The sequence below is a fragment of the Syngnathus scovelli genome, chromosome 7 (genome assembly GCF_024217435.2).
Source record: "Syngnathus scovelli strain Florida chromosome 7, RoL_Ssco_1.2, whole genome shotgun sequence".
NCBI classification, from domain to species: domain Eukaryota; kingdom Metazoa; phylum Chordata; class Actinopteri; order Syngnathiformes; family Syngnathidae; genus Syngnathus; species Syngnathus scovelli.
The window spans coordinates 10,562,552-10,585,795 of record NC_090853.1 but is presented as its reverse complement, the minus strand read 5'-3'; the positions used below and the strand labels follow the sequence as shown (position 1 = coordinate 10,585,795).

The 23,244-nt window shown below is 41.2% G+C and overlaps 1 long non-coding RNA gene across 1 annotated transcript in view; it reads right to left on the bottom strand.

Annotated features, from left to right (window-relative positions):
- The window catches only part of LOC125972132 (uncharacterized), a 65,844-nt gene that overhangs the window by 8,203 nt on the left and 34,397 nt on the right, over positions 1–23,244 (bottom strand). Inside the window, exons 4-5 of the long non-coding RNA XR_011087058.1 lie at positions 1,611–1,686; positions 292–494 (exon numbers count right to left, since the gene is read on the bottom strand). This is a non-coding gene — a long non-coding RNA (uncharacterized lncRNA). The remainder of the gene's footprint in view (positions 1–291; positions 495–1,610; positions 1,687–23,244) is intronic.

The window sequence follows — 23,244 nt, the reverse complement described above, 5'->3', positions numbered from 1 at the left end:
AATCACAGAACTGGATAGGACAATATTCCTGTTTACAGACAATATGGCATCTTCAGTGAATAATTGACTTTGCCAGTAGTGGGGAGGAAGTTGGAAAACTGAAATTGCAAATTTGAGGGCTGGAATGGGGGGGCACATGTGCATTCTACACAAAATGGCCCAAGACAACATAGTCAAACCCTTGACCCTTCTTTACTGTGAGGCCACGAAACAGGTGAGACACATAATTGGAGGAAAATTAATATACTGAAAGCATTTTAGGAGAATGAAAGCGAAAAAAAAAAAAATCACCTTCAACTCGTCTGCTTCATGTCAGACCGACCAGATGCTCCAGAGCCTTCCTCAGACTTGTCACGCTCTCTTTATCAGCGCTTCTCTCCCGGTTCATTTGTGCCTCTTTGTGTTGCTACGCCAACAGCTGCTCCTGAAGAGTGTCACACCTTTGTTGACATGACAACCACTTCCCGAGATTCCTCTGTGCTTGCCCTATTAACCTGACAGACACACATGAGACATTACTGCCAAACATATCCAGACAACAAGTTTAGATTTTAAATATTTTTTTTAACACAACTAAAACAAAAAACAGGATTACACAAAATGATCACGTTTCATCATTACAGCAAGCATAAGCAAAGAATCTCCCGGTTCAGGGCTGAAAACTAGCAAATAGGCCAACTCCTAAAATCGACTGTATTTTTGGGTTGGGGAGCACCGAATCTTCACGAAACTACACTAGTTTGGTTTTGGTAAATGAATAGACATTGTGGGTTACTGCTTTGAAGATGTTCACATCTAATTTAGCCACTTTGAAAAAGTGGGTTTATCAGGGCATACTGATTATCCTGATGTTTTGTACCCAAAGTCACAAAGTCATTTAACAGTCTCTAATCTATATTTGGTGAACAGTACCGTGCAGCTTTAAATTAGCTCAACTATAGGGTACTGCTCCTTTGTGCCACCCCTCTAGAGTATCATCACATGGTGCTTGCTCGGCATAGGATGCCAGAGAGGGCGGGAGATCCTGGACCGCTGAGTGGAGATATAAATCAGTATAATTGAACACACCAGGCTTCCAGTGGCTTAGAAAAAGAATAGCAGCAGATATCATGTGAACAAATACAACAGCCCACATCCCTCCAACGCCTGTAGGGAAAGATGAGAGCCTCTGAGTGGGTGCATACATGCGGGTGGATGTGTGTCTCCTCGCATACCGGTGTGGCGCTCTCTGATTATTGACGTGCACACATCTGTGCACAGTGGAGTGTGAGAAACATGACTCTACGCCAACTAAGAAGTGCTTCCATCTGTTGCGCACGCCTCACAGCATACTCTCTTCTCACTGGCACTTCATAGAGACCATGATCTCCTTCAGTGATCTAAGAGCAGATCTCAGCTGACTTTAACCGACCCCTCCCCTTTCTCCGCACCCCACACCATCCTTCCGCCCCCATCAGTCTGGGAGGAAGGAGATGAAGAGGAGTGGTGGAGTAGAGGAAGCGGATGATTTGTAAGGAAATGACAGGAATCTAATTAGTTTTTAGGAAATTAGGGGGGGGGGGGGGTGAAAGAGATAGAGAGAAATAAGACAGGAGAAGACAAATATGTACCTGATCAGCTTTTCTTTGTACTCCCTCTTGGACTACTTTTCTGGTACAGCTGCTCCTTTCGCTGTCATGTCTGCCCCTGGGGAAACAAAGTGCACAATATTGGTCAGTCTGAGCCTCTCTGTTTTCATCTGAGCCTTTTGTTATTTCAGTAAGCAAAATAAGGGTCTGCATCAATATAAATAACCTTCAAAGTCAAATCATTCAGAATTTGACCCAAAAACCTCTTAACATAAGAGATGGTAAAAGAAGATGTCATGCTGTCATGTGTTGTCCTGGTCACTTCCTGCTTTATTGTGTAATTTTCCTCTCGTTCCAGTCGGTGCGTCCTTCCCCTGTGCGTCCGGTCACGTGACTCCCTGATTCCAAGTGTGTGCACCTGTGCCAATGACCAACTGTCAATGACCTGTGTTCCCCTCCTTCTGTGTCCATATAACCCGCGCTTTTCCCCGTGTCCAGTGCCAGTGCGTCTTGCCTTGCTAAGAACACTAGCGATCACGAAACCCTCGAGTTCCACGTAGAAGGCTTGTTTGAACGACTTTGATCACCTATGTTAACCTGGTTACATAGTTATCTTCGTTATAGTATTTCCCTCGGTTCGAGGCGCTTTGATTTCCCCTTTTTTTCTCCCTCGGTTCGAGGCGCCTTAGTTTCCCCCTTTTTTCCCTCATATTGAGGCGCTTTTTGTTACTACTGCCATTGGAGAAAATAAACACATATTTGGACATTGGAAACTCTGCATTCGAGTCCTCTCCCTGCTCCGCGCCTGACAAGAAGACTTTCAAAACAGAATATACACAGCAAACAGGACTAAAACTCGAGTATTATCATTAAAGTTGAGGGAGAGCTTGATTTTATTTTGTTAACATTTCAATTTTGTTTTACAATGACAAGTTCCACTGTCAGTTCATTTCTAACTTGCCTGAAGAGGAGGCTCTGATTGGCAGGGGAACATTGTTCAGAATTTAGCCTGCGTCATTGAAAAAAGACTTGAGGCAGACTTTCTGTGACCACTCCTACAGCTACATTTCAGTGTGGGATAAATCAAACGCCACTTTGAATCCCCCTACAGGGATCAACAAAAAGTTCCAAAAATCATTCTGCACATGAAAATAGTTCTTCTGTTTTTACAATGAACATCTATGATGGATGAGTTCCGTGCAAAGCAATTTACGTGAGTGATTTTAAGATCCTCTTAGTGGTGAAAATGCAAAGTGAATGTGCTGAGCGCATGTGCGGGCCTGTGTTTTTCTTTTATGTGCAGCTGCTGTCTCGCTCTTGAGAAAGTAAATTGGAAATCAGTTTTAACTCAAACTCTGCATGCCATGACAATATGTGGAGTAGAGAGACTTCAACCTTACCCTCTAACAATGTTGGCTTCCCCACTCTAATCCCCTCTCGGGCGACATGATCACTTAATGTGTTTGTTGTGTGGGTAGGTTAGTGCGTCGCTGGATGTCTACCCCATAACCTTGCAAGCACATGCAATGAGTGAGAGCGCTTGCATAGCTGATGTTATAAACACACAGCCCGTTTTCACGGTCCATCTTCTTCATACGTGCAGTGATTTGTACATTTTACTCTGCTCAAGTTGCGTCATTTCTTTTCATTCTATAATTTATATAGTTTGAGTTGTAATCGTGTATGACAATTGGCAATCACAGAGGTACTCACAGCTGCCTGGCACCAGCTATCAGTCTTCCTCTTCCTTGCTTTGTTCTCGTGTCACATCTCAATTCTATTTGCATCTCCCTTGAAAAAAAAGTTTGCTTTTGTCATATCCAGCTACTGTTTATTTAGATTAGTCAAATGTTCAACATATTTATGACTCACTTCTATACAATCTCATAGGGTAGAGTGCTAATTTGTCCCATGTGACCTCTCCGTATGTCACAGCTCCTTCATTTTTTTCATTTATTTTTTTTATTAGGCAATGGGGGAAATACTCGGTTGCCTCAGTAACAAATGAAAACAAACATGAGTTTCCTGTTCCAAGGTCTCATCTTCAGCCAACAGGACATGTCCTGGCAGTGACTTAACCTGAGGAACACAATACCCAAATTTGTTCCAACAACAACAAATTCTATTTGACTGTCAAAATCAAGGTGTTTTACTTTTGATGAATGACAAAAAACATCTAGGCCCCTTTCCAACGCTCACCTCTTTTAGTTTTGAAACGCAAATGTCCTGAGAGAGCAATAAAAAGGAAAATTCATTTAAGGGAAAATTTCAGGTGAATACAAAAAGGGTTATTATTATTCTTCAAGTCTGCTCTGCATTACAATGAGGCCAAACTGGTTCTTCACAAAAAGACCCGTTCACAATCAGAGTTACTTTAAACGGAATTCTTAGTTTTCGGACCATAGGTTGGTAGAGTAGCCTAAAATGGCACTCAAGTATGAGTACTGTTACTTTAGAATAATATGCCTAAACTAAAAGTAAAAGGTAGTCCTAGTAGGTGTTCAGTGAAAAAAAAAAAAGTACAAAGTACACTGTGTGTTCATTTCTGACTTGCCTGAGTAGGAGGCAAGCATCTTTCAGGATTCATTACTACCCACTTTTTCTTAGGACATCATATTATCTAGCGCACAAGTGTGGAAGTCATCTTGTGTAGTCCACATGATGACTTGCACGGAATAGATTGTGTCCCAAAAAAAATGAAACCACCAGTCTCAGTAAATGGATTTGATGGTGGTGCCAAAATTAACTGAGGGCCACAATAAATCTAACATGCACGATGGCAGCACGACAACACATATCACTCAAATTATAGCCTGCAGAGGGGTGCATACCTGCAACTGTCAGCTGTCTGTAAAAACAGTTAATCAGCTGTTGTGGATGACATACACACGCAGGAATCAAACATTCATCTTCACACTGTCGTCTTTGCGGTAATCAGAGAAGAGGAAGAAAATATCCGTGTAGTAATTAGATCCAGTTGAAGTATTTCCCATAAAAGTGAGACATACAGGTGTGCAGACTGTTGTTGACAAGTGCATGTGGTTTGGATTGCTTGTGTATTGAGCTCATAATGTTATCAGTAGCTCAGTTTTCCTTAAATTGTACGACTAGTTAAGGTGCCGATTTTCTGGATTGGATCATTTGTAATTCCATTACCGTATTCTCTTTGAGATGATACTGTTCCTGGACCACCAGCACCTTGGAACAAATTTTGTTTGACCTCAGAGCTTCCACAAGAAAAATATTTTTTTGTGTTGGTGGCATGCTGGAGTGTGTGACTAGCCCATCTGCCTCAGTCAAGAATCTCAACTCTGGCCTTTGAGTGAAGAGTTTCCCTCCTATGTGTGCGAGGGTATTATCTGGGTCTAACAGTTTCCTCCAACATCACAAAAACATGTATGTCAGTAGCATTGCCAGAATGTGTGTAAATGCTTCTTTGTCCTTTCATCCATCCATTCATTTTCCACACCACTTGTCCCCATGTAGGTCGCGGGGTTCTTTGTCCTTGAGAGTTGTTACTCTGGATGGGCTAAACAGGAGAAAATGGACGAATGCTCAGCTTTGAAGGTAATATTGCTTTAATCATGTAGTGCATCTGACGCTTAAGGTGTTGTATGCACATGGCCAAGCATAGAGCAGATAGTCAGTGTGCATTGTCCTTATGAAAACAAGCTGTATGACATCAATCACTTCAATCCTTTGCTCTTGCTCTCTTGACCTTCCCTCATTCATCATCTCCTCTTTCATCTCCTGCCTTGCTCCATGAGAATCCATCCCTCTGCCCCCTCTAATCCATCAATTCAATCTGGTCTTCTTCTAAGTTGAATGATCTTTCTTCATCTTCTGATGAAACAATGAGCTCATGGTCTCCGGCTGATCATATATATATGCTCCCTGACAAAAATGTCACCCAGGCCTTAAACAACGTTGCTAATGACACACCCATCTGTTGACTAATGCTTGACAATAAAATCCTCTTTATCAATAAGATCTGCAGCCATTCATTACTTTTGAAAGCTCTTTTGTGGCGAGTAGCATGACTTGCGTTAGAAGATGATCATCAAATTGTGTTTAAGCTAGCATTAGCTGAACACATACTACAAATACAAGCCAAAATAAAATTAAGGAAAAGGATGGTCGTGTGTCTTTGAGTTTGAGAGATAGAGTCACCGAGCGCGAGGGAAGAGGAAGCACGGTATATGTGGTCACGACAAAACAAATTGCCCTTGAGTGGCTCGCTGGCACGCTGATCAGATTGCATGCAGGATCAGAGAGATTCCACAGCTGCTGCTTGCTGTCCTTAGACTGCCCCTCAAATATGTATGCATGCGTTTCCAAGGCAATGGGCTGCCGCCACAAAAACACAACAGGTGGGGAAAACCGATGTTTGATGGAGATGGCAGTCAAAGGGCGGGCAGTTGTCGTGGCAACACACACTACACACAAACAATCTGGCCCCTCATTTTGAGATCTTGACAGTGATTCAAAGGTTTTGGAGTCTGTGAGACTGATATGATGAATTTTAGTGGCTGTAAGGCACCATAAACGCACACACGCAGCCATACGTTGATGGCTGGTAAACAGGCATGCAATCACTATTAACTGAAGAGTGAAAGCAAAGCGAGCCGATCAACTCAATCATCCCATCTCGACTTCAGTCCAGGCTTCGCATGACTGACTGCCACACATGGGTTGGATCAAGGAATAATTGCATACTTGGATCTGCAATGTTTCATGTTGTGGTGGTGCGTCAGCCAAAGAAGAACCAATCAATATAATTTTGCTCCAGATGCTGTCTTCCCGATATGAGATAGTGTTCATGTTGTGTTGCCAGTCTTAGAAGTAAAACATTACCAGCTTGCAATGAAGTAGAACCTCTAAAATTAAAAACTCCTATAATCATACAATTGGATCAATAGTTTAAAGTATGACTTTAAAGTATCTCAGAACAGTACTATTGTTCTAATGTAATCCACATTGAACCTATAGGAGTCAACAAATCCACAAATTCAATATTATACACAGAGCTGTTATGTAGAGATTAAGTTGCTGAGCTGCTGAGACGAACCCGGCTGGCCTTGTCCTCACACTCTCATGCACATGCATTTCTTATCAAGCAATTAAGTCTCAGATTTTAGCACACCCACTCGTCCTTATCCTCCTCTACATAGACCACAAGATGTAACAAGACCTTAAGGCTGATTCTCCCTATAGCATATGTCTGGGTGGGTCGCGTGTGGCTGCAAACCTCCCCACCATCCTCTCAGTCTGGGACTCTGATCCCTCTCTTGGATGTACTACATGTGTGCACATTCCACACACAGACACATCTAGTTCCAATGTATATAGCATTTGCATTAGATGTTAGAGAGTAAATGGTACACTGAAACAAGGATAATGTCGTGGTATTATCCAAGCCAAAATTGGTTTTGAATTAAACGATAAATGTAATTGGCTATTTCTCACTTTAACAGTCAATACAAAACGTATAAAACATAGCATTTATGCGAGTATTCCAAAACTCGAACACAAATCCTGTTTGATGTCCTGTCGATGACTGAAAATAAACAGGATAAGAAATTCAGAAAACCTTTCTCACAATCCACAAATCGTAACAGAGAAGAAGGAGGTGATGGTGAACTTAAAGTGGGAGAGGGAGGAAACATTAGTGACCAAATGAGTGCTTCATCTGTAGTCAGTCAGGTCAAGTAGTCCTTTAATGCTTTGATAAGCAGATAGAGGTAACATTTTACATTTACTCCCCCAATACGTAGGAGGATGTTTGTGTGAGTGAGTATCTCCCATCGCGGCTGTTGGCCAGTGTATGTGAGTGCACGTTTGAAGTGGTCGACATTTCAATCATTATGAATGATAACACAAGATTGAAACTAGCTATAAGTAGTAGTGGTGGTTACAAAGTGGCATAAACACAGAGTTAATTTTTTTATATTTATTTCATTTTTTAATGTATCAGGGCATTTCCAAATTTCAGTCAAATATTTTATATGAAACTACTGAATGTTATAATAAAAGACAAAAAATAATGTGTCAACTTGCTTCAAAGAGCATTGTGGCCTTACATGTAAATTTTTGTCCATGTAGAATGAGTTGTTTGTTTTTGTACCAAGTGAGAACATTTATAACTTGAGAGCTTCCATCAATTTCTAGATATGATCTACACTAGTGGTGTCAAACAATTTTGTTTCGCGGGCCGCATTGTATTGTATTCTTCTTTCGGAGGGCCATTATGACTGTCAACCCAAATAAATGTATGAGCACCTCATATTATATACAGTAAAAGCTACAAAACAAACTGACAACTGAGTCAGATGAGTAACAACTGGTAAAATATTAAAAAAATATATATATTAAAAGTGAAGATAATTTGCAATTCTAGTAATGACACACGAATTTGGAATTCTAGTAATAACACACGAATTTGATGTACAATTTGTCTTCGCAGGCCACATAAAATTATGTGGCGGGCCGTATCTGGCCCCCGGGCCTTGAGTTTGACACTTGTGATCTACATGGACTGAACATAACACTGTGACCACTTTCACAAGATGTCTGATACCAAAACCTCAGTTAGATCTTTGTGTGAGGGCCCCAAGGTGCTGCATCATTGCAGTACTGGGAATATTTCCTGCTTGGGCGGGGCAAGTCAAGAGGCAGTACAAAAACATTTGATTGGTTGAGGACATGTATACAAAGGGCTGACCTGCTGTTCACCCAGCGCATTCCGCATACCGCAATCCACCTGTGCTTCCAACTGTGTAAGTGTGCATGTTTTTTCATGTGCATGAGAGTGTGTGTGTGCGTCAACACATTCTTGTACATCAGCTGCTTAGTAAGGTGCTCCTACTCTTCTGAAATTCAAAACTGGAATACTCCAACTCATCTCTCAGCACTGTTTTGAAACACACGCACACATATAAGTTACACTGGCTGGAAACCAAACTTGTCACCAGAGGCTGTTATACCACATGATTTACAGAGTGACAGAGGACCACAAAAAAAAACAAAAAAACCCGAAACTGACAGGTACAGAGAGCAGACTTTTCAGTAGAATTGTTACTTCTCACTTACGCAAAGGGAAAGCCGACACCAAAAGAAACCATTTGCAGTAGAAGCACGAGATCGGCAGGCGAAGACAAACATGAAGCGTGGGGGAAGGCAGCACACAATAGACAGACTGAGGTTTCAGATAGGAACATGAAAGCGCAGCAAACAAAAGGTGAGAAAGAGGAGTATAGGAAAGCAGCAGGGCGGAAGAGGCTGAGGAGAACTTGCTGAAAGTAAGAGAGCATCCAGAGAACAGGGAAGTGTGAGGGAATACCTGAAAAACAACACCTCTAGTCTGGCAGGCTTTGTTGGTAGTTGCTGTGCTGCTACTGTTTCCTCCTCCTGCTGACATCCCAATTTGTCACCGCAGACAGAAACAATTGAATTAATGTGAATTAATGTAATGCTTATACGGGGTCCGTTTATAATATTTAAAAAAAGCTAATCTTCTGTAATCTGGTGTAAATTACTCCCCCCCACCCCCACATATAACCCCCCGACATTTTATGTAACTGGTTTCCAGGCCACTGAATAAATTTATTAAAAAGCAGATCTGAGTGAAATGCTTTATGGGAACATTTGGGCCTTGTGTGAGGCCAACTACTTGTCAGCCTACACTGGACTAACTGCAGCTTCAGGGAGAAGTGGATAAGCAGAAAGCACTCAAATTCCAAGTCTGAAGAGTGAGCAAGGCACGCCAATATTTCCTGCACTAAACAGACATATTTGCATATAGGCAGGGCTCTCTGTCTTCAAGTACAAATGAAGAGCATTGCTAGGAATTGCTTTCTTCTTTTCAGTCATTTGCCTTGATAGATCATTTCTCATTTTGTACTGTATAAAAATCATACAGAAATGATTTACAGAGACTGTAAAGAATTTATAAGAGTTTTTGCTTGAATTCAACGGGCATGTGTTGCTCATTCTGGTGTGTGCACCTTGGCCGTTAGGAGGCAGTATAATACGTACATCCGGCCATTTTATAAATAGAGTATATTTCATCATGAAACAAAAGACCATTGCAATTTAAACGCAATATTAATCCTGTTTTTGGCATAGTCGAAAAAATACATACCTCTGGGTATTAAATAAAGATGAACTAAACAAACTGGGAGAATAAATGAACAGCTTGAAGCCAAGCACACTTCTCTCGCTCTCTCTCTGTCTGTACTTTCACTGCCAAATCTACTGATATCACTCATGAGTTGTGGCTAACATTCTGTAACATTTTGCTAATACTAAAACAAAGGTTTGACTGGCAGTGTCCAAGTGATTGATTGCGATTGCAGAGGTGTGAAACTGCAACTTTAGTTTGAATTGGAATTCAACACATAAGTGTGTGTTGGCGGGTGCATTTTATACAGAAGCAATAGTTGTCATTATTAAACAAATGGCACTGGGATTATATCATAATTTCCACAGCAAAAGATGTTTTTTCAGTTGTTATGTAAGCAGCAGCATGAAAAACATAAACATTGCCTCAGGAACATTTTGACATTCCGCAAAATTGAATGTGGACAAAATCAAGATCCTTCCTCCCTTAGGAGGATTAAGTGGAACTCCTTTGGAGGCTACCACAAAAAACTCTCGTGTCATTCAAAACAGCACTTTTGGGAGAAACTTCAACGCTGCCAACATGCCGGAAAACCTCTTCCTTGCATATACTGTGTGTTCAGCCAGCCAGACCAGAACATTCAGTCCCGAGTCCTGTCACATTGCAAAGACATCCTGTTGCTTCTCACTCAGATCTTGTTGCATGTCAATAGAGCTGCAAACACAGCATCACAGTTGGCTTTCAATCGTTTTGATTTTAGAACCAGCTTAGAAAGTGACTGTGCCAGTGAATTATAGTTATGTTTTTTATTCTTTGTCATACTAACAATTAATTTGGTTCAAGGCTTGGCCCACTTTGCATTTAGACAAATATATCCAAACAAGTCTTTTTCTGGCTACCCTGTGTATTTGTTTCCCAAGCCAGTGTGAGTGTGTGTGTCTACTCTGGGCATTGTGTGTGAGGGTCCTTCAACGAGGTAAGGTCTCATTGGCTTTTTAGAGCCCATCATGTCAGACTGACATTCTCTCTTCTACTGCGTTTCCCCCCGCCATCCCTTATACTATTTTGCTCCCTATGGTTCCTAATCTCACCATGTCTCTGCAATTATTTCCCTCTTCCCTTTCAAACATCACCATAACATAGTTTTTTTTTTTTTTTTTAACTCTATTGTTTCTTTCATTGTGGCTTGTTCACCTTCCCTCCAGGGATAGAGAACAAACAAGGCCCTCCTCACAGCAGCAATGATAATTGCTTTCTGGTCACTGTGACATGACAGGGTTCTCGAGGGTAAAGCAACACACACACTCAAACACACGCTGAGTGACACACACATACACACTCATACTAGCAGGACAAAACATCCTTAGAAATACTCATTAATCCCCACAGAAACAGACAACTCCTAACATAATTCAGCGTGTAATGCTTTAAGGCGCTGCATTAACAGCAAACCAGCCAGTCTGGTTTACTCCTTAATACGTCGATGATGTGTCAAACCATGTACAAGAACAGTGAATTTAAAAAGTCTAAAAAAACAACAACAATGTTCACATATACGTGATATTATAGTATATGATATAAATATGACTCAGAAACACCACCAGCTTCTCTTGGCCCAACGTTGTACAAATCAGTCTTTATAATTTGATTGCACTACTTTTATCTTTACAGTTATTTTCCATTACCCAGCATATTGTCATCACAAATAGCATTTGGGCATCAGTTAGCGCCTGAACTGCAGACCCATCAGGGAAGTCCCAGCAGAAACAAATTTCAGACACCTGGAGAGGGACCACTGATGGTCAGAAATAATATTGCTTGCTCCTTTCATAAGTTTTTATTGCAAGTTATCAAGCCACCCAGATGGACAACAAAATATGAGCAGAAACCGACAGAGAGTTAGGGTGGAAGTCAAAGTATGTGATATGCTCCCTTAAGTTTTCTGGCAACATGTTTTGAGATGCTGTTGGCGCTATTACCACACAAACATAGACACCACAGTCGTTTAAGGTTATGCCAAAGTGTTGGCAGATGGCTATAGTTCAAGGATAGGTCACGCAGAGATAGACACAAGCATGGATTCATACACCCTTAGTCACGCTACAGCCATGGGCTTTCAACATCATCCATCTGTCCTCGCTCCAAAAATACACCAAAAAAATGACAGTATTAACACTCCATTCATCACTTTTAATTTGAGATGTGCTAGTTGTCTTGTGATTATTTTACAAAATTAAATAACCGTAGCGGCTCGGTGGTGCACTGGGTAGCACGTCCGCCTCACAGTTAGGAGGGTGCGGGTTCGATTCCACCTCCGGCCCTCCCTGTGCGGAGTTTGCATGTTCTCCCCGAGCCCGCGTGGGTTTTCTCCGGGCACTCCGGTTTCCTCCCACATCCCAAAAACATGCTTGGTAGGCCGATTGATCACTCCAAATTGTCCCTAGGTGTGAGTGCGAGTGCGAATGGTTGTTTGTCTCTGTGTGCCCTGCGATTGGCTGGCAACCGGTTCAGGGTGTCCCCCGCCTACTGCCCGATGACGGCTGGGATAGGCTCCAGCACGCCCGCGACCCCCGTGGGGACTAAGCGGTTCAGAAAATGGATGGATGGATAAATTACCGTAATTCTTGGACTATAAGTCGCGTTTTTTTTTCATAGTTTGGGTGGGTGGGGGTCGATTCATATGTGAATTTCTTCAAAAATTTCCCCCCCCCCCAAAAAAAGTGAAACCGCGATAAATGAACTGCGATGTAGCAAGGGATTACTGTAATTTGAATTTCAAGTGACGTCAGCAGCGCGACGTGGCGCGGCGGTTGTTTACAAAAAGGATCACGGGATGACCAAGATGACGAAGGGCCCCACGTACTACCGGCATCATTAGCGGCTTTGTTTCTAAGTGACACGGAGGACGAAGAGTTTGAAGGATTTAAGGATTTGGAGTGACACAGAAGGTTTGAGAAACTATTATGGCTTTTACGCACGTCCGGTCCTTCTCTACGGAGCTGTCTTTCACCTCCGTGGATAGAAGTCGGGGGCCGACGCTCGGCCGGGTGGCTGCCCGGGGATGGTGGATGGGGCTCGGACATGGCTTGGATCTATTTTATTCTATGGATCTCTCTTCCACCTCCGTGGCTGGAAGTCCACGCCGCCACACGCCTGGAAGTTTGTTTTGTTAAATAAAGAGCCGTTTACCAAACCCACGTCTTTCCTTGTACTTTGTTAACGCTACAATATAGTTATATACTAGATCTGTGGAATAACGACGAGGCTGACGTCAGGCCGCACGCGCGGCGTTGTTGACAAAGGACGAGGAATTTGATCGATGGATTTAATGATTTAGAGTGCACAGATGGTTTGATAATATTATTGCTTATATAATAGTTCTTTGATATATAATTTATATATCGTTATATGGGCCTGTGGAATATTTTGAAGTGCAAGCGCCGTCAGCGGCGCGCACCCATTGTTGACAATGGACGATCGATGGATTTAATTAATTGGAGTGACACAAATGGTTTTATAAACGTGTTATTTATGTAACTTTTTTTGAATGTTACGTCAGGCCTGTTCTCAGCTCTTCGTTTGTGTTTATGTCACGTTAGCATACCTATCGTTTAGCCTGTTGTTGCTTGTTCATGTCTGTTCTTGGTGTTGGATTTTGTCGAATAAATTTCCCCCCAAAATGCGACTTATACTCCGGAGCGACTTATATATGTTTTTTTCACGTTATTGTGCATTTTATGGCTAATGCGACCTATATTCCTGAGCGACTTTTAGTCTGAAAATTATGGTATGTTTGCATTACTTTTGTAGTAAATTCCGCACCCTATGAGGTGTCTCAGCCCATTTTCGTCTGATGTCACATCACAAAGCTGATGGTTGTAATAAACACCCATATTGGACCCATACGTGTAACTGACAAGAGTGTGGATTATCATCAGGTCATTCAAGCCAATGGTTAACACTCGTGAAAAACAGCTACTGCATAATTATTTTTTTCGATTATAAAAACAAATACATAGCAACATGAATTGATCGTGGGGGAAAAATCTCCACACTGCTATAAATTACTGCTTAAAATTAGCACAAATTCAACATAAACAAAAGGAAACCCAGCCATAACACATATAAATGAAACCAAAATGAGAGAAACATGAAGTAGGTGGCAATTATGCAGTTTTAAGAGCTTCCATTCTTCACAATGAACTTACTACAGCAAAAGAGTCTTTGGAAATTCTTATCCGTTCTCAGAAAGAACATTTATGAGACTCTAGATGTTGGATGACAGGGCTTGGCCCACAGACTCTGTTCTAGTTGATCCCAAATGTGTTTGATGGGTATGAGGTCAAGTCTGTGTGTGTTCTAGTCAAGTTCTTCCACACCAAACTCACCCAACAATGCCTTTACGGACCATAATTATGCTGACTGTGTGGGAAGCTGCAGCAGGAATGTTTAATTACATAATAGGATATGCCACAGAAAACATAATCTTACCCTAGCAAACTTTTCTTTCTGTCTGCCAAACCCACTCACACATGCAAACACACACACTTGGCAGCTGTTTAGAACATGCAGCAGAGAAAAAACACACCCATGAGGTCAGCTAGAGGATAGCTCCACTTTGAGCTGTCAGCAACAAAAAGACAGTGTGCATTTATGTTGTTCATGCCAAGGTTTTTTTTTTTAATTAAGTAAAAAGTTCAAAGACACATTTGTTATGTATTATACATGGTAGATTACAATTCCTGACTCACCTGCTGTTAGTCATTATTTTTTTATATTTTATCTTAATATGTTAACGACATTTTTAATTTAAAGTAATTTAGTTAGTATCTCTGGCCAAGTGGTTAAGATCATTCATTGCCTGCCACTGTGGATTCCCCAGTTCAAGTTGCCGACTGGAAGAAGAATGTGGGCATAACAATAAATAAATAAATAAATAAATAAATAAATAAATAAATAAATAAATAAACAGAGCTGGAGAGGTTGTAGCAACTTATCATTATTATTATTATTATTATTATTATTATTATTATTATTATAACAACATCCCCCGAGTCCACGGCTGTCAATCAATCAATTACGACACCAACGGGGGACAATTCCCCTGGATTATTGTAGAAATCATTTCATTTGACAAATTATAATCATTACCATCTTAAAAATATTTTAATTGAACCTCCGTCATCCATCACTGATGAAGATGGCAGGATCTCACACAGAAGAAAAACTGGCATGTTTCTTCAACCACTAACATAACATTACACCAAGAGAAAAAGCCATTTCCGACACTTAAAATTGACCATTAGTACAGATCTGTGAAAAAATATAAAATAAATACCAAACTGCGACATAGGAGGTTTCAGCCCGACACTAGCAAATAAAACAATTTAGACATTGAATGTCTCAAAAATGTCTCCTGGTTGCATGTGAACTGAAGCCAGCAATGTAATGTAATATTAAGCATATTCTTCAAATAAATTAAACTTTCTCACATTATTAATATTCATGACTAGACTGACAAAATACTGCCTGTGAAACAGGAAAAATCGCACATACTTTAGACACACAGACACACCGATGCACACACATGTGCACGCATGCATTCACATTCATAAGTCAAGGTTGCGAAAGCTTGTACTGGAAGAGAACATTCAGTTATTTCGAGGTCCCATTTGAAGGAACACACAGCTAAGAGCATACTGCACAGTTTCGATCATTCACATGCACTCCCACGCGCACATGCAGGCATTAATGTGTTGAAGCGCCCACACAAGTCACATAAGTGTACACATTTGCTCAAATACCCAGAGGGCTCTATAGTGGTGAATATTCGGAATATGGCAGAGTCTCACGTGCCAGGTGAGGCAACCGTTTTGGAGACCTCAGCAAGGTTGAGTGGTTCTTTCTTATTCAGGGCTTGTGGTTTGAGGTGATGAAAAATGAAGGCCGCTTCAGATCAGACCAAAGTGGGCATGAGTTTGTGTGAGTGCGTGTGGAGTGAAGGAGAACACGGGCACATCTCATCACGAGAGCCAGTTCTATGATGTCAGACGACATAAATCATGAGGCTTGACAGCACCAAATGGAGGAGCAAATATGGGCCAGAACCCAGACAGAGGAAAAAAATTGACGTGCTTGCAAAATTGATGGTTTATAACTATTTAGCAGCTTTGAGTGCCAACAACTTGATCCCCATCTCGCAAATTACCTCCACCTTTGTCGACGTTTTCTTTCCTGTCTTTATCATTGGTCGGTATCTGGATATCAATGTGAAGTCATCTTTTAAATATTCTCCCCTTTAATTTGGAGAAGATTATCATGAAGGTATATTCTGTCACCAAATGTTCCAGCTCCACACGTTGGAGAGGCGAGTGCATCACGCGAGGGTGCAGTAAGGGGTGAGAATGGCTTGAGCACTTGTGCGTGTTTCTAGTAATCCCGTGTTTGTGTGCGTGTGTGAAGCCGTGTGAATTAGAGGCTATGTTGGAGTCTGTGCGCGTGTTTACAACAAAATAAGTATGCGTGCAACAAAGGCTTAACTGATGCCGTGTCCCTATGTGAGTGAATATGTGGAAAAAAGATCGAGGCTGAGCAAGTTATACTCTGCGTGAGCATCGCAGTCTGTCTGTTTGTATGGTTGCCACTTTCTGACCAAGTCTGCCCTGTGATTGTGCGTGTGTATGTGGCAGTGAGTTTAAAACGTGTGTATTTGTGCATGCATGCCTTTGCTTTTCAAGTGATGGCAGCCTAGACTCCCACTGTTCACCCATCTGTCCCCACCAGTCCAAACGCAAGATCAGAAAGAACACTGCCTCGAGAAGAGTGTGTGTGTGTGTGTGTGTGTGTGTGTGTGTGTGTGTGTGTGCGTGCGTGCGTGCGTGCGTGCGTGCGTGCGTGTGTGCGTGCGTGCGTGCGTGCGTGTGTGTGTGTGTGTGTGTGTGCGGGTGTCTATTTGCATGAATGCATGTGCGTGTATTTGTCTGAAAATCTGTGTGTGCTTTGTGAGTTTGAACTCCTGTTCCCAGGGCAGTGGCAGTCTGTGGAATAACTAGGTAGCACAGTGCCAGTGAGTGCGTGCCGGATTAGAGTACCCCCTACCAGCAGCCCAAATCAACTGCCTCATCGGGACATGTCAAGCGCAAACACACTCACACACACTTAGACAAGAAATGTCATGTGCACGCACAAAGTCATGCTTACACAACAACGCCAGCATGACAAGTCTTACAATTAATGCCGCCAGCCGAGTGAAATTTTTGTTTTTCTTGAGAGAGTGCAGGAAGATTTGCGTGTGTGTAAGTTTTAAGTTTTGCGCTGAATGTAAAAATCTACAAAGAATAAATCCTTTGGAAGGCTTATCTTCAGCACAAAGCCGAAATGTGTGTCATGACATCTGGTTATTATAATTTTACATCTGCGCTAAATTACACTAACCCTAAACGTCATTGTAATTTGGTCAACCCTGAAATTTTGGCGCACCCATCTGCTCCTTTTCCGATTAGGCAAATACATCAACAGCTAAATGAAAAGTTTAAAGCCATTAACATTAATTGCATTTGACTAAGAATTTTCTTCGAGTGTAATTTATCATAAAAAAATCAATTTGCTACAAGCCATTGTTGAGCAGAAAATCATTTCCTCATCATTTGTGTCAGTTTCTGAAAGTACCTTTGTTTAGGGAAGTATTTTATATGAATTTATTGTTTTACAATAATGGAAGCTATAAATCAAAACACTCGAAAGGCCATACAATTGTGAATTAGAAAAAAACTGTTCAAACCGCTGCAATGCAAAACAGCGATACTCAACAAAATGAAAACGGAGCCACATTATGGAATAACAAATCTTGAGCACTCAGCTTTTGTTTGTTTTTAGGTCAGACTAAATTGAGGGCCAGGTATAGCGCATGGTTGAGGATTGGCCAAACGGTGAGAATGTTTCCAATAAATCTCTCGGGTATTGCTTTAGTGATGATAAAGTGTGTTTGTGTGTGTCTGTTAGCATTTTCTAGCGCCATTAAAAAGAGAGATAAAAACGTCCCCACTTCCACATATCAAGTGTCCCCTTCTACACCAGTGCAGATGTGCATGTGCGTGAGATTTAAGACTGTTTTGATCAGCAGCATATCAACTACTTGCCACACCTCACCCACACACAGGCAAATTAACACCCAAGCTTACCCACGTTACAGTATATCCATCCATCCATTTTCTGAACCGCTTAGTCCCCACGGGGGTCGCGGGCGTGCTGGAGCCTATCCCAGCCGTCATCGGGCAGTAGGCGGGGGACACCCTGAACCGGTTGCCAGCCAATCGCAGGGCACACAGAGACAAACAACCATTCGCACTCGCACTCACACCTAGGGACAATTTGGAGTGATCAATCGGCCTACCAAGCATGTTTTTGGGATGTGGGAGGAAACCGGAGTGCCCGGAGAAAACCCACGCGGGCTCGGGGAGAACATGCAAACTCCGCACAGGGAGGGCCGGAGGTGGAATCGAACCCGCACCCTCCTAACTGTGAGGTGGACGCGCTACCCAGTGCGCCACCGAGCACACACGTTACAGTATATCTCCTGTAAAAAGTTCAAACAGGTCAAATATTTTCACGAGAGCTGAAATGTAGGTCGTATGTTTTGATTGCCAGTTATTTTATAACCTGGTTGTCCTACAGAAGGTCAACTTGGATTAAAATCCAAAAACATGACCAGTCTGTGTTTCATTTGTATGGATCCGTTGCTATGTTCCAACGTGATATTGTCAATTGCCTGTATGTCAACAGTACACACAGATTACACTGTTGTGTTTATCTTGTTGTCATGCTCCCCACGGCAACGTTGAGCAACCATTACCGAGGAGGCAGCAAGAGCCCCACAAATGACACCGTCCAATAAAAAAGCGGGTGCTCAGGCCGCTGTTATGCTTGCTATTGAGGGACGTTGACGGCCTGCATGGAAAATAAAGGCCATCCAACCATATTGATTCACTTGGTTTCCCTGTGTCAATGTTGGTTTAAAGCCCAATATCCAAGACACACACTCCCGGCATGTGTATTTGATACCTAATACCTAACATGCTCTCAAACAAAGGCGGAGACTGCACTGACAGTTGTGCGGTGTTTCTGCAGTTGCTCGTGGAAACCAGAAAATGAAATCAAACTGTGAGTGTGTTCGTAATTTGCTGTCCTTAGCGGTTACATACAAATACTTTTCTATTTGTCATCCATCACTTGTCATTGTCTGCCTCTCACACCTGCAAGCATCTCATCAATCCACCCCAAGGTGTGTGCTTGTGTTTGCTCATGCATATGTGTGTGTGCGCATGTGTGTTTGTACATGCTCTCACACATTTCTATGATTCATCCTTCATAACTGCCAAGTTCGATGTTTGTTGTGTGTGATAGTGAATAATCTATCTGAGGCAGGTGTGCGTGTGTGCAGAGCATGAGGAGTACACACACCCTTCCCAAACACACGCAGACAATCGCAGTCAAATAATGCAAACCGAAACACACTCTGACAAACAGTTTGGATAAAGACGAAAACCAACCGTCAAAAGGGAAACTGGAAGGGTGAATTACTGCCTCAGCATAAAAACTATGCACATAAACTAAGTATGTTTCAACATGTCTGTCTCCTGTTAGATACGTTCTGTCTATCTGTCCGTTTCCTATTGATGAGTTAATGTAGAAATGGTCAAAAAACCCACTTATTACTTTTTTTTTTTTAATGTACAAGTCGAACCTCTCATTCAGAACTAAAAACGACATTAAAAAAAAAAACACACGATATTTTGTCCCATATATTGATTGACATGCAGGGCAGAGGGAACACAGCAAAGTGGCAATAACACTGACCCTGCAGTTTTATTGCAGACTTACGTGATACACCTATATAAAGGGATAAAAAAAAACGATCCGAAAGTAAAAAAAAAAAAAAAAAAAAAAAAAACTCCTGTCCAACGTGCCTTCTTGCATCCTGTCATGTGACACCTACAACCGTGAAAGGACTTAGAACGAAGAAATCAGATACAGCGGCCCATGTCCTAGCTGCTAAGGACAACATGCTTTTGTTTACAATAATAATAAACCAAGAACTAAATGCAGACTAGAACGATAATGGCAATGATAATACTCAGTCTTGATTTAATTGACTGTCAGAGAGGTATTCATTTAGTAATATAAAGATAAAGAGATGCCATTTTTAGCTCATGTTGACAGCTCAAGTATTGTTACAAAAGACATCAAATTAAACATGCTCCAAATAAAACTGCCATGGAGGTGCACGGCTATAGTCAACGGGTTTCCTTGGTGGCGTGCAGTGACATCACTTCTCAAAATGTAATCTCAAAAGGGGAAATAATCTCCCATCTCCCATAACAAGAGTCATGCTTCTGCTGTGCAAGCAGCTATTTGGAGCATCCTCATTATCACCTAAATGCACGCTGACACCTTCCCTTCCCTTGCTTGCTAGTCACTTTGTTTATTGTCTATTTCTACCAACATGACTGACGGCGCTCAGCAGCAAACAGGTGGAGGTGTGGGTGTCAGAGGGAACATCAATTCATGGCATTTTCATATGCCGTATCCACCACACCAATAAATTGGCTCTCACGTGTGCCCAGCATAGAGCAAGTCGTCACCCTCTGTTCCTGCTGTTAGCCTTCAGAGCTACTATTAATCGTTGTCACCCAACACTTATAGGGACAGCATGATTTCACTTGGCATGGGCATTGCAGAGTAACTCACAATATGATATGATGATATTTTAACAACTGTAACATCTCACCCTATCTCTAAGGGAGCGCCTGTATCCCAGGACTGTGAGTGCTCCAATGTTTTATATTAGCGGCTTTTAACAAAACATTTAGAGAACAACTACTAGTGTCAGCCCATGCTGCTCTTCTACACATCACTGTGGCATGCATCATTATCTCTGCATGAACTTTAACATGTTGACCTGTGCTTGGCCCCATGGCCCCAAAGCACAAGTGCACACACCATGTGTTTGTTTGTGTGTTTGCATGTGCTCTGGGCTCAATGAAGAGTCAGCGAGTGTACAAGAGAAGTAATCAGCTTACATTACAGCACATTGTGGATTGGCTCAGCCAGACTACCATACACACGACAGCAGCCTAAACATATACAATAGACAGTCACATACTGTAAGCTTTCCAACTACAGACCATATGAACAATGAAGGCAAGGGAATCCAACATGAATACGTACATTTCAAAATCCTTCTAACAAAGTGTGAGGTGAATTTCCCTTGCATAATTATAATGATGGCAAAACAATTTGTGGGGGGAAAAAAAAATATGCCTTCTCCAGATGCTCAACAGAAGGCCACGGTACAATAGTCCAATATTGCATTCAAAGCCATTCTGCTGTGTCTTTAGTGGTGCATTTTGGGTCATTATCTTGATGGAGACATGACCTGCGGGTGAGACAAAACTTTCTAACAGAGTACAGCACATTTTGCCCCAAAATGCCTTGATAGTTTTGACATTTCATTGTACAAATTCAAAATACGCAGTGTCAAAGTCATCAAAGCAGTCTCCAAAAAGATTTTAGCCTCCTCCTTCATATTTGTTCTGTAACACAAATTAACATTTCTTGCAATTTCCATTCTCTGCAGTTTCAGGTTCTTTCATTGACACTGTGGGCTTTCTTTCTTTCTTTCTTTCTTTCTTTCTTTCTTTCTTTCTTTCTTTCTTTCTTTCTTTCTTTCTTTCTGTACATGGGTAAAAACTAACAAGATTTACAATCAAAGTGATCCTATGATTTTTTCATAGTTCTAAATTTCTTGATATTCAATATCACAAAAGACATTAATCAAGTATTCCATCAGATTATGTGATAATTTAAAGATCAATAAACGCAAAGCAGAGAAAGCTCAATGGCAAGTGATTTCTTTCTAATTCAAGGTTACAGGAATAAAGTTTTGAAAACAGAAAAAAAACATTGGAATCATACTGCATAGAAATACATACATACTATGCTGCCTGCATGGAGAAAAAAGCAAACGTTTTTATCCTGAAGATGTTTAATTGTCTGTCATCACATGCATCTGATAAGTTTGAGGTGGTGTTTGCATGTTTTCCTGATAACAGCATGACTTACATAATTGGCCACAAAAAAGCCTGGTACTGGAGATTATTTCATACCAGGAATGGAAAATAAAGACAAACACATAAACCTCAGCTGTCCTCCTGCTGTCTGAGGCATTTCTCAGCTTATCATATAAAAGTTTGCCATTTTTTTTTGCTTTCCCTGTGCAGCTCTTTGTGTTGCTTCCTCACATGCTCCATCTGCAAGTAAGCTCATTTCTAAGTTGTCGCTCTTGCACTTCACACATTTTCTGATATGCCACTTCTAGTTCCCTCTTCATCCTATTATTATCTGTTAATACTCCTCTACAAGACTTTTCTCCTCTGCTTTAGTCTGTTTCTGGGCCTCGCTCCCACTCCAGTCTGCCCACTTCCATTGCCTTTTCTTTCCTGGCCATTTCTTCCATTTCTTTGAACTCATCCTCTAGTTTTGAAAATTGTGTTTTGAGCTAATGGAACTCGTGGAAAATGAGGTAACTTACGTTAACTGCACACTGTCTCACTGTGTGCCATCTGAGGAAAAAAATAAACTGTTGTTTGGAAATAGAAAACAGAAAGTACAAGTCCCAATCATAGCATATTTAATACTGGATATTGGAGAATTTAACATTGAGTCAATATTTTTCTTTAACAATTTATGTGAATTTTTAAAAAGATGGGGAGAGTCATTTTCTGAATGTTCTTGACTTCTCTTTGAATATGCGCTTCTCTAATTTTACACTCGATGAACACGGCCTTTTATTAAATTTGAAAGCGTAGACCCGTTTTTTTTTTTTTGCAAAGAAAGCAAGCCATCATTTCAAATATTCCTCTCTTCATCCCCTCTTCTTGCTTCGCTCTAAAAATTCATTGTTAAAAAAACAAGACAGAAATGAATGACAGGACAATGAAGTGTACGGACAGGAGAAACACACAAGCATCTTTCGAAAGTCCTATTAACCTGACAAATGATTGACAGGAGATGCATTCATGTCGCCCAGTTTGTGTTAGCATCTTGTCTCTTCATATCAGGTCAAGTGGCAAAGCGCATCTGCCTCGCATATTTGAGACAGTAGCGGACTGCCTTGTGTGACAATGACGGATCAATAGATAGTAGAAGACAGTTCTGAACACTTGATGCAGCAAATCTATTTGACTGAAAATAGACTATCTACAGAGATTTTTGCTTACTCTTGCTATCTTTTTGCATTATGATTTTTAGACATAAAAACACTGGTTGGTTTTGTTTGCTTGAAAGATTAACTGCCCCGCTGATACAGTGGAATCTCTAATGACAAACAGACAATGGATTGAAAATTCAGATCTTAACCAATTGCTGGAGAGTAAAATATGCAAGACAGCACACAAAATTTCAATATAACTCATAAAGCTTTAAATGAGTATCAAATAATAAATATCATATGTTTTCATTTGACTTTGTCTTTTTTGCATCGCTTCACCTCAACAAAAG